Source organism: Carcharhinus amblyrhynchos, chromosome 3, assembly GCF_965287045.1.
Source record: "Carcharhinus amblyrhynchos chromosome 3, sCarAmb.v2.hapA, whole genome shotgun sequence".
Taxonomy (NCBI): domain Eukaryota; kingdom Metazoa; phylum Chordata; class Chondrichthyes; order Carcharhiniformes; family Carcharhinidae; genus Carcharhinus; species Carcharhinus amblyrhynchos.
Genome location: NC_137326.1, coordinates 25,978,152 through 25,990,983, shown reverse-complemented (window position 1 = coordinate 25,990,983; position 12,832 = coordinate 25,978,152). Strand labels below are relative to the sequence as shown.

At 44.3% G+C, this 12,832-nt stretch overlaps 1 protein-coding gene across 1 annotated transcript in view; it reads left to right on the top strand.

Annotated features, from left to right (window-relative positions):
* The window catches only part of LOC145337651 (FYVE, RhoGEF and PH domain-containing protein 3-like), a 95,710-nt gene that overhangs the window by 60,688 nt on the left and 22,190 nt on the right, over positions 1-12,832 (top strand). The window lies entirely within an intron of this gene.

Genomic DNA, 12,832 nt, shown 5'->3' with positions numbered 1-12,832 from the left:
CTAGTGGTCAGCATGGCAGACTCCAGACAAGAGCTTCATGGATAGGGTAGGAATTCTAGGCCACAGTGTAAAGTTTCCAGTGGTAAATGGAGAGCTCTGGTTGTAGAGAAATCTGATTGGGAAGGCGTGAGGAACAGTGGTGGTGGTAAGAAAGATATGTCTCCTCAGAGCATGCAGTAAAAAGAAGCAAAGGCTAAAAGCTGGGATGTATGCTTGGGGATAGGAGGGAAAGAAAGAAGGTTAAATGTGGGAAGGAATTAGTGCTCTGGATAGAAACTGCAGGAGTGATGGGGTGCAAAGCAGACTCAATTCAGAAACTGCTCCCACTGTTTTTTGACAACCATAGTTGGTTAATATACTGTGACAGCAGGTATACGCAATGTATATTTAATAGAATTATAGAATCCCTACAGTGCAGAAGGAGGCCATTTGACCCAACAAGCCAGCACCAACAACAATCCCACCCAGATAACCCCACGTATTTGCCCTGTTAGTTGCCCTGACATCGGCCAGGCAAGATTGCCCCTTAATCAACCTAACCCACACATCTTTGGAGTGTGGGAGGAAACTGGAGCACCTGGGGGAAACCCACACAGACATGGGGAGAACGTGCAAACTCCACACAGACAGTGAAGCAAGGCTGGGATTGAACCCGAGCTCTTGGCGCTGTGAGGTAGCAGAACTAGCCACTGTGCTGCTGCAAATTGTAAAGGTTGCAATAAGAATATTAACAAAAAGTTTATATGAGAAAGTATAAGCAGAAAATGTATGATCCACATAAGATTTGTACATACTGAATGAAACAATTCATTTGACCAGTTTTTGAGGTGAACGATCTTGCATGCAGCTTGACCTATGAAATGGTCTTTCATGAGGCTATCTTTCCAAATAAATTATACGTTGATTCCTTACAACAAATCTTTCTACAAATATTGCTCAATTAAAATGTTTACAATTTAAAAACTGCTTTTGAAGTGTCCTCCTAAAGCTGAGAAATTCAGGTTAGCTGTATTAGTGAATGAAGGAATTGTGTCCCTCTGGTGACTGACGTTTCAATCAATCCATTGTTACTCGTTTAATGAGCAAGTAATTGGATTTGTGCATGATGAATTGTTGGGATAGTAAGCCATGATTGGATTAGCAGTGACTCTTTTTTCAGACAATCTCGTTGTCGGGTAGGTAATGCACTGATGCTTCTGGATGACAAATCACAAACCATGAAAGTGCTTCTTGGGGTGGGGGTTTGAGTTTATTCAGCTGTCAGCTGAGCTGTGGATTACACAGTAAATTACGCGAGATCAAATGGGAATGAGGATTTACAAAGTTAGCACTGGTGCTGTTCTTTCAGATTTCTAACATGGCCAGACTTAGTATCCACCAGCATGTGGAAAGCATTTAAGAAAAAAATGGGCAGCAGCAAAGAAAAGGATGATAATTGTGATTATTTTCATTCACTAATACAGCTATTTCTTAACCTTTTGAAAGATATTTCAAAAGCGCAATTTAATTACAAGCTTTTTAATTGAGCGATATTTATAGAAGGATTTGTTATGAGGAATCAACAAATAATTTAGTTTAAAGAATAGTCTCATAAAAGATCATTTCATAGATCAAGTTACATGCAAGATTGTTCACCACAGCAAGTGTAACAATTCATTCAACCATTCAATATATGCAAATCTTGTGTGGATCATACAATTTCTGCCCATACTTCCTCTTTTTTGGTAGTATTCTTATTGCAATTTAATCGAATGATTTAAAGATATTTTGCCCATACATGCCATCACAATATAGTTACAGACAGTGGCTATCAAATGCCTTTAAAACTTGGCTACAAATGAAAATTCCTTTGAGAGGAAGAAACTAAGCTGAGGCATGTTTTGACAAGAGTTTTTTGATCCTCTTCCTCTGGGGGTCAGTATATGTTTTTCTAGTACAATTGCAAAGGTTCCTGGCTTTCACAGGAACATTCTGTGGTTCAAAGTAACAGCCATTCTGCTTTTAACACCCAGTATTTTTTGATGCACCATTTCAATGATGTTGAGACAATCCCATGGTTGTTTGTTCGAATCTCAGGATGGCTGACATTTTTACCCTAATAAGTGCTATTGTGGTTTGTGATTGCAATGAGACCACAAGGGGGATAGTTGAATGCAATGAAGAATTGGAGAGGAAGAAAATCTGACCCAACTCATTTCTCATGCCTTGTGAGAACTGGGTGGAACAATTTAAAATCTGTGCAGGAGTTGGTGCTCTTATAATCTGCCTGCATGGGTTTCCTCCGGGTGCTCCAGTTTCCCCCCCACAGTCCAACGATGTGTGGGTTAGGTTGTTTGGCCATGCTTAATTGACTTTAATGTCAGAGGGACTTGCAGGGTAAATGAGGTTATGGGAATAGGGCCTGGGTGGGATTGTGATCAGTACAGAGTCAATGGGCTGAATGGCCTTTATTGTCAAGGTTCTATGAGCCAATATTCCTGACTGAGGGAAGCTGAATGAAAGCTCCGCAGAAGAAATTTGTAAACTGGTAACTGCATATGGTGCCATCAGTCTTGAGCAATTTTGTGTACGTGCAGTACTTTAAATCTAAAGGCATGTTCTCCCTGTAAATTAACGGTTAGCACCCTGGTGCTTCATGCCATGCAGCTGAGTAATTTTAATTGGCATATAGCTTTTTGTTCAAGTTTGATCAAAGGATCCATAAATCTTTAAACTTCGAATGGTTAGGGATATTCATTTGTAGTGTGTATCATTTCCATTTGAGTGATTCAGCCCTGGAACTTCAGCAAACTACAGATACTTAAATAGAAAGTGCTTTCTCCATAACTTACTACTTTTGCAAATCTTGTGCTTTCTTTTTTCTCCTCTTTCTTTCTCATCCAATAGCCAGCAAATCCCATTTATACGAGCCCAGCTTTTGCTGTATTAATGTTTATGTGGCTGTCAGCACACACATTATTATAGGATGAGATTGATGGTCACCTTTGGTGCCTGCACATTGTGCGGTTAAACACAGAAATTAGGACATTGCTGTCACAGCTCCTCCCCAGGCTGTGCCCTTGCAGTCTTCATCGATATTATCTACAACAGGAATCACCATCATGATTGCCCTCTGCGTCAATCTGAAAACCAGTGAAACATAGAAAAAGGATATGTTCGGCAGGCCAGGCAGCATCTGTGCAGAGAAAAAGAGTTAAAATTTCAGGTTGATTGCCTTTCATCAGAACTGGAAAAGGTTAGTGATGTGGCAGGTTTTAAACAAGTGCAGAGGCACAGAAAAAAGTGGAAGAGAGGGGAAAGGGTAGTTTCTGTGGTTGGGTGGAAGACAGGAGAGATTAAACAAGGAGGAATCAATGTACAAGGCAAAATAATATGGTAGTGAGGAAACAATGAGGAAATATAAATGAAAATAACAGTATTGTCACCAGTTGCTGTGTAAAAAATGGGAGCGAGGTTATAATATCAAATTGTTGAACTTGGTGTTGAATCCAAAGGTTCAGTGCCTAATAAGTTACCATTCTTTCTTTGAGTTTCATTAGAACAGTGCAGAAAGCCAATGCCAGAGTAGCAGTGAAGCCTGTCATTTGATTTCTCTGTCCCACTTTCAGAACTGAAACTGTTAAGTGAATTTTACACTATTGTGAAATTGAAATGTTACAGAAATGTAACTTCATATTTTAATATGCAGTGATGTGAAGCATTGCATAGTAAACCATCACGTTCTGTGTCTCACTTTTGGAAAAGTGGTTGAAACAGTGGAGTACTATCCAGAGTGTAAACTGTATTAAAAATCTTCTAATTTTTAAATTTCAGAATCAAATGGCATTTTGGAGGGTTTGCGCTTATCTGAGGGCACCAGTCCTTTTCAATATGTTCAAAACTTTGCTACCACATAAACTATAAATAAACGACCCTGCACAATTCCGTGCTGTCACAGTTTCCTGTTATGTTCAATGGCAAATACGTGCTTCTTATCTGTTCCTTTGTCTTGGTGCTTCAGTGCTGCTGATGTTTGTTTGATTGATTCGTTTCTGCATTTCTGCTCAATATCACTTTTTTTTAAACAAGTGGTGCATTGAAAAGAGCAAGATGTGTGCATGCTTCTCATGAATTCCATTGCTGTATACAAGAGGAAAGGGCATCACTGAGCAACTTTCTTATTCAACAACTGTTCATTGAAGCAAGAGTAATATTTTATACTTTTTTTCTTAAGTGTTCATTCAGGATCTTATGTGCCAGCTCTCAGGTTTAAATTTATGAACCTAAGAACATAAGAACATAAGAAATAGGAGCAGGAGTAGGCCATCTGGCCCTTCGAGCCTGCCCCACCATTCAATAAGATCATGGCTGATCTGTCATGGCTCAGTTCCACTTTCCGGCCCTCTCCCCATAACCCTTAATCCCCTCTCTTATCAAAAACCCATCAACCCGCTTCTTGAAAATATTTAGCGAGGCAGCCTCCACCACTTCAACGGGTAGAGAATTCCAGAGATTCACCACCCTTTGAGTGAAGAAGTTCCTCCTCAACTCCGTTCTAAAACGCCCCCCCTTTATCTTGAGGCTGTGCCCCCTAGTCCTACTGTCTTTTTTGAGCGGGAAGAGTCTCTCCACCTCCTATCCATCCCATTCATCATCTTATACGTCTCAATGAGATCTCCCCTCATTCTTCTAAACTCCAACGAGTACAAGCCTAGTTTATTCAGCCTCTCCTCATAGCTCAACCCCCTCAACTCCGGTATCAGCCTAGTAAACCTCCTCTGCACTCCCTCCAAGGCCAAAATATCTTTGCGCAGGTGCGGCGCCCAAAACTGCACACAGTACTCCAGCTGCGGCCTCACCAATGCCCTATACAGCTGCAGCAAGACCTCCCTACTTTTATATTCAATCCCCTTCACTATGAAGGCCAGCATCCCATTCGCCTTCCTGACCACCTGCTGCACCTGCAAGCTGGGTTTTTGCGACTCATGCACAAGGACCCCGAGGTCCCTCTGCACCGTCGCCTGCTGCAGTTTTTCGCCCCGTAAGTAATAGTCCTTCCTACCATTCTTCCTACCAAAGTGGACCACCTCACACTTGCCAACATTAAATTCCATTTGCCATTTCCTAGCCCATTCGCCCAGCCTATCTAGATCCTTTTGCAGATCCTTCCCCCAATCTTGGTGTCATCTGCAAATTTCGACACCCTACACTCGGTTCCCTCCTCCAGATCATCTATATAAATGGTAAAAAGCTGAGACCCCAGCACCAACCCCTGGGGCACTCCACTAGTCACCATCCGCCAATCCGAATAGCACCCGTTGACCCCCACTCTCTGCCTCCTATTTGACAACCAATCCTCTATCCACGCTAACACCCTACCCCCAACTCCAAGTCCCCTGACCTTCTGCAATAACCTCTTATGAGGTACTTTGTCAAACGCCTTCTGAAAATCCAGAAAGACCACATCCACCGGCTCTCCTCTATCGACCGCCCTAGACACATCCTCATAGAACTCCAGTAAATTTGTCAGACACGACTTCCCTTTAATGAAACCGTGCTGCGTCTTCTCTATCAAGCAATTCCCTTCAAGATGCCTCGCAATTTCCTCCTTAATGACGGATTCTAACATTTTACCTACCACAGACGTTAAACTAACCGGCCTATAATTCCCTGCCTTTTGCCTGGCACCCTTCTTAAACAACGGCGTAACATTAGCCGTTTTCCAATCTTCCAGCACTTCCCCAGAATCCAGCGATGTCTGGAAAATAACCACCAATGCATCCACTATAACCTCCGCCATTTCTTTCAGAACCCTCGGATGCATTCCATCCGGTCCTGGGGACTTGTCCACACACATCTAGATATTACAGACGCTAAGGTTAACATTGGATCAGGAACACAAGCCAATACTTCTCACCTAATTTCAAGTTTTATCAAATTAAACAAAATGCCTTGTAATATTTTCAAGCAATCAGTTGTTGTGTTTTAATGCCCAAATGATGTAATCTCATTTGGAATCCATTGCAGAAAAGTTACCACAACAAAAACTGTATTTCTCCACTGAGATACCATATTACATCAGAAGCATGATATAGACACACAAAATGCTGGAAAAAAGACTCAGCAGAACTGGTAGCAATTATGGAGAGGGAACCACAATTAATGGGTGCAATCTTACCAGTCACGCCACGCTCCCACTGCAGCGAGGTCAGAGAATTTGGTGGCCATCCACATCTCTGTTCAGTGCAGTGGGATGGGAAAATCCGGCTGATGTGAATGATGATCAGATTCCAGTGAATGTTTCTAGAATGTAGATCGAGAAAGGATCTAGAAACCCTACAGTGCAGAAGGGAGCCATTCGGCCCATCGAGTCTGCACCGACAATAATCCTGTCCTGGCCCTATCCCGCTTAGCTATCCTGCTAATCGCTCTAACTTATCACATCCTGATAGGACACAAAGGGTTAATTTAGCATGTCCAATCAACCTAACCCAACATCTTTGGAATGAGAGAGCTGGAGTACTGTGTGCAGTTTTGGTTGCCATACTTACGCAAGGATATTTTGGCCTTGGAGGGAGTGCAGAGGAGGTTTACTAGGCTGATGCCGGAGTTGAGGGGGTTGAGCTATGAGGAGAGGCTGAATAAACTAGGCTTGTACTCGTTAGAGTTTAGAAGAATGAGGGGAGATCTCATTGAGACGTATAAGATGATGAATGGGATGGATAGGATAGAGGTGGAGAGACTCTTCCCGCTCAGAGGACAGTAGGACTAGAGGGCACAGCCTCAAAATAAAGGGGGGGCGGTTTAGAACGGAGTTGAGGAAGAACTTCTTCACTCAAAGGGTGGTGAATCTCTGGAATTCTCTGCCCGTTGAAGTGGTGGAGGCTACCTCGCTAAATATTTTTAAGACGCGGGTTGACGGGTTTTTGATAAGAGAGGGGATTAAGGGTTATGGGGAGAGGGCGGGAATGTGGAACTGAGCCACGACAGATCAGCCATGATCTTATTGAATGGCGGGGCAGGCTCGAAGGGCTGGATGGCCTACTCCTGCTCCTGTTTCTTATGTTCTTATGTTCTTAAACCGGAGCACCCGGAGGAAACCCACGCAAACATGGGGAGAATGAGCAAAATCCACACAGACATTGACCCAAGTCAGGAATGAAACCCAGGTCCCTGGCACTGTGAGGCAGCAGTTCTAACCACTGTGCCACCTACCGTTTCGGGTCTGACTTCTTTAGAGCTGAAGAGGTAGAAATGTGATATATTTTATGCTGTGGAAGATGTGCAGCAAAATAGAAAGTCAGGGATAGGTGGAAGCTTAGGATTGACAAAGATGTCATGGACACAAGACAAAAGGAGTGTTAAAGACTAAGGAGTGTGCTAATAGAGGCTTAAAAATCAGATGGCAAAATGTGTTAATAACAGAACAAGGGCCAATGCTCCCTGAAAGCAAAGCATTAAAAAGTTACAGGCGGTCCTAAGGGGGAAGGGTTGAGAAAAAAATGGAGGAGAGAGTTCATGATCCAAAGTTGCCGAGCTCGCTGTTAAGTTCAGAAGGCTGTAAAGTGCCTAATTAAAAAATGAGGTGCTGTACCTCTAGTTTGTGTTAGGCTTCACTGGAACATTGCAACAGTCCAAGGATAGAAATGTGAGCACGAACAAGCAAGATGGTGAATTTAACTGGCAAGTGACAGAAAGGTCAGGATCATGCATGGGAACTGACGGTGTTCTGTAAAACGGTTATCCAGTTGGTGTTTGGTCTCCCAATGTAGAAGACACTGCATTGTGAGTAGGGGATGCATGAAACTAAAGTGAAAGAAGTGTATGTCGATCACTGCTTCATCTGAATGGAGTATTTGGGGCTTTGGATGGTGAGGTGGGACAAGGTAAAAGAGGGCAAGGCATGTTTGGTGATGACATCATGCTGGAGTTGGCAGAAATGTCAGATGGTGATCCTTTAAATGTAACTTATGATGTTGTCATGAAATAAAGTCGATCATTTTTGCACTGCGTTCCTATTTGAATGTTACCAATCCAGCAAATCCACTTTCAAAGGCATGATTAAAAATAGAATTTCTGACAAACAAGTCAATTTTCTTAGAATTCCAATATTGCAGTGGTAAAATCCAAAAATTATTTTAATCTAAATTATGCAAGAAACAACAAATGTTACAACTCAGTTTGAAACAGAAGCCAAAAATGTCATGCTAACAGAAAACAGCAGTGCACGTTGTGACTATATTACACTGCTAGTTTTAGATATATCTTAGTGATGCTAAGGGCAGCCAACACCATTTTTACATTGCCTGGCTACAGGCCATATGGTTCCTGCCAGAAGAGAGTTCCATGTAAATGTAAATTTGCTTTCCTGACACACACTCTAACAAGTTGAGCTATAAGTAGACATTTATTTTTTTCCCCCAAGTTCCTTTTTTAAACTTAACCTCTCTTTCATGATCTCAGAATCAATCAAGGTGGAGCTAGCCTCCCCCAAGGGATGTCAGATGGCTTGACTGCAGTATTTCGTTTTATTCATTTGTGGGACATGGGCGTCGTTGGCTGGCCAGCATTCATTGCCTATCTCTACTGTCCCTTAGTCAGAGGGCAATTGAGAGTCAACCACATTTCTGTGGCCCTGGAGTCGCATGTAAGCCAGACTGGGTAAGGATAGCAGATTTCCTTCCGCAAAGGGTATTAGTGAACTAGATAGGTGTTTCCAACAATCAACAATGGTTTCAAAATCACCTGTAGATTCTTAATTCAAGATTTTTTTATTGAATTCAAATTCCACCATATGCCGTGGTGGGATTCAAACCCGGGTTCCCAGAACATTAGCTAAGCTTTTGGATCAATTGCAATAATACCACTAGGTCTCTGCCTCCCACAGATAGCACTGCTTTGAAAAATTACACTGGGTATTTTGCATTGATGCACACCCAGAAGTGTGATGAATGGTGCAAAAGAGACAATTAAATGCACCCTAATGTGCAGATTGAACAATGGCACAATGTTTTTAAAACGCCTTTAATGTGGGGAATAAAATCTCCCAAAGTGTTAAACAGCAGCTTCATTCTAAAAATTGGCACTGAGTGAAAGAAGGAATATTAGCAAAGGTGACTAACTGCTTCATCGAGCGTGTAACTTTTCAAATGATCTTTAAGAAGGTACAGCAATGGAAAAAAATTAGTTAGGAATTCTAGAGCTTAGGCATTGAGCTATCTAATGGCATTGCTGTTAATGGTGGGGAAATTGGGTGTGTAGAAGTGGCCAGAATTGGAGAAGTGTAGAGATCTCTAAGGAAGTAACTGATATTGGGAGGGGTCAAGCATGGAGGAACTTGAACACAGGAATGACATTTTAAAATTTGATGTGGTGATGGACTGTAAGCCCCTGTAAGGCGGTATGGCAGCACAGTGGTTAACACTGCTGCTTCACAGTGCCAGGGACCCAGGTTCAATTCCCAGCTTGGGTAACTGTCTGTGTTCTCCCCTTGTCTGCATGGGTTTCCTCCCAAAGTCTGAAAGAAGTGCTGGTTAGGTGCATTGATCCGAACATGCGACGGATTATGGAATTTCACTTTGCAGTGTTTCACGGTACAGTGATGCAGCAGGACATAGGCAAAGAGAAGGTGAAAAGGAACGTAGTAGTAATTGGGGAGAGTGGGGTTAAGGGTATTGACACTGTCCTTTGTCACAATGACAAAGTGCACAGAAGGGTGTGTTGTCTGCCTGGTGCTCGGGTCCGGGATGTCGCATCTGGGCTGCAGAGGAACCTGGAGTGGGAGGGTGAGAATCTGGTCGTTGTGGTTATTGTGGGTGCCAACGACGTAGGCAAAATGCGAACTGAGGATCTGGGGAGGGAGTATGATAAGCTGGGAATGGAATTAAAAAGTAGAACCAACAAGGTGGTTATCTCTGGGCTACTGCCTGAGCCGAGTGCAGACGGGTGTAAGGTTGATAAGATTAAGGAAGTGAATGGGTGGCTCAGGGATTGGTGTGGGAGGAATGGGTTTGAATTTATGGGGCATTGGCATCAGTATTGGGGTAGGTGGGACCTGTTCGGGCGGGATGGGGTTGGTCTGAACCGTGCTGGGACCAGAGTCCTGGAGAATCATGTAAACAGGACTGTAGACAGGGCTTTAAACTAATTGGGGGGGGGAAGGGTGCGAGGGTAGGTGACGTTACGGGGGCTAAAGTTAAGGAGACGGTACAGGTAAGAGAAGAGGCCGAGGATGTCCCAATAATAAAGGGAGTAGGGGGCGTGAGTATGGTTGGTGGTGTTCTGGCAAATAGGGTCCAGGTGAAGGCTGGGATGAAGGCACTTTATCTGAATTCACGAAGCATTCGGAATAAAGTGCATGAGCTGGTGGCGCAGATCGGCACAAATGGATATGATCTGGTGGCCATTACAGAGACGTGGCTGCAAGGTGACAGGGACTGGGAGCTGAATGTCCAGGGGTATCAAGTGTTTAGGAAGGATAGGAGGGAGGAAAAAGGTGGGGGCGTAGCTCTGCTGATTAAGGATAGCATCAGGGTGGTAGCAAGGGATGATATAGGAACCAAAGAGCAGAACGTGGAATCGTTGTGGGTGGAGATTAGGAACAGCAAAGGGAGGAAGACGCTGGTGGGTGTCGTCTATAGGCCCCCGAATAATGATCTGGAGGTGGGGCGGGCTGTTAACGCACAAATAAGTGCGGCGTGCAGGAATGGGACGGCAGTAATTATGGGAGATTTCAATCTGCATATTGATTGGTCGAACCATGTTGGACGCGGTGGGCTCGAGGAGGAGTTCTTGGAATGCTGCCGGGATAGTTTCCTTGAACAATGTGTGTTGGAGCCGACGAGGGAGCGAGCTATCTTGGATCTGGTGTTATGTAATGAGGCGGGTAGAATTAGGGACATCGTGGTGAAGGATCCTCTTGGGGAGAGTGATCATTGTATGGTGGAGTTTCTGGTGCAGATGGAGGAGGAGAAAGTGGGTTCCCGGACACGCGTCCTTTGTTTGAACAGAGGGGAGTACGGTAGGATGAGAGAAGAATTGGCAAATGTTGACTGGGGGAGCGCGTTGGAAGGTAGGTCTGCTGAGGAGCAGTGGAGGATCTTTAAGGAGATGTTTCTTGGTGCTCAGCAGAAATTTATTCCGATGGTTAAAAAGGACGGTAGGAGGAGAAGTAATAAGCCGTGGATAACGAAGGAGGTGAAGGAAAGTGTTAAATTAAAAGCGGAGGCATTTAGAGTAGCTAAGAGTAGTGGGTGAGAAGAGAATTGGGAGAGGTTTAAATGTCAACAAAGATTGACAAAGAAGTTGATAAAGAAGGGTAGGATAAACTATGAAGCTGGGCTAGCGCTTAATATAAAAAAGGATAGCAAGAGTTTTTATAAATATATAAAAAGGAAGAGGCTGGCTAGGGTGAACGTTGGTCCCTTAGAGGATGAGAGGGGGGACTAAGTGGTAGGGGATGGGGAAATGGCTGAGGTCCTGAATAACTTTTTTGTTTCGGTCTTCACGGAGGAGGACGTGAATAATTTGCCGGGTGTTAGCGATGGAAAGGTGGTAGGACTGGAGGGTCTCAATGACATTATTGTTACTAGAGAGGCGGTGCTCGACAGACTGGAGGGACTGATTGTGGACAAGTCACCAGGACCGGATGGAATGCATCCGAGGGTTCTGAAAGAAATGGCGGAGGTGATAGTGGATGCCTTGGTGGTTATTTTCCAGACGCCGCTGGATTCCGGGGAAGTGCTGGAAGATTGGAAAGTGGCTAATGTTAAGCCGTTGTTTAAGAAGGGTGCCAGGCAAAAGGCAGGGAATTATAGGCCAGTTAGTTTAACGTCTGTTGTAGGTAAAATGTTAGAATCCGTCATCCAGGAGGAAATAGCGAGGCATCTTGAGGGGAATTGCTTGATAGAGCAGATGCAGCATGGTTTCGTTAAGGGGAAGTCGTGTCTGACAAACTTATTGGAGTTCTATGAGGATGTGTCTAGGGCGGTGGATAGAGGAGAGCCAGTGAATGTGGTCTTTCTTGATTTTCAGAAGGCGTTTGACAAGGTACCTCACAAGAGGTTATTGCAGAAGGTAAGGGGGCATGGAGTTGGGGGTAGGGTGTTAGCATGGATAGAGGATTGGTTGTCAAATAGGAGGCAGAGAGTGGGGGTCAATGGGTGCTATTCGGATTGGCGGATGGTGACTAGTGGAGTGCCCCAGGGGTCGGTGCTGGGGCCTCAGCTATTTACCATTTATATAGATGATCTGGAGGAGGGAACCGAGTGTATGGTGTCGAAATTTGCTGATGACACCAAGATTGGTGGAACGGCAAATTGCGCGGAGGGTGTGGGGAGTCTGCAGAAGGATCTAGATAGGCTGGGCGAATGGGCCAGGAAATGGCAAATGGAATTTAATGTTGGCAAGTGCAAGGTGGCCCACTTTGGTAGGAATAATGGTAGGAAGGACTATTACTTACGGGGCGAAAAACTGCAGCAAGCGACGGTGCAGAGGGACCTCGGGGTCCTTGTGCATGAGTCGTAAAAACCCAGCCTGCAGGTGCAGCAGGTGGTCAGGAGGGCGAATGGGATGCTGGCCTTCATAGCGAGGGGGAATGAATATAAAAGTAGGGAGGTCTTGCTGCAGCTGTATAGGGCATTGGTGAGGCCGCAGCTGGAGTACTGTGTGCAGTTTTGGTCGCCGTACTTACGCAAGGATATTTTGGCCTTGGAGGGAGTGCAGAGGAGGTTTACTAGGCTGATGCCGGAGTTGAGGGGGTTGAGCTATGAGGAGACGCTGAATAAACTAGGCTTGTACTCGTTAGAGTTTAGAAGAATGAGGGGAGATCTCATTGAGATGTATAAGATGATGA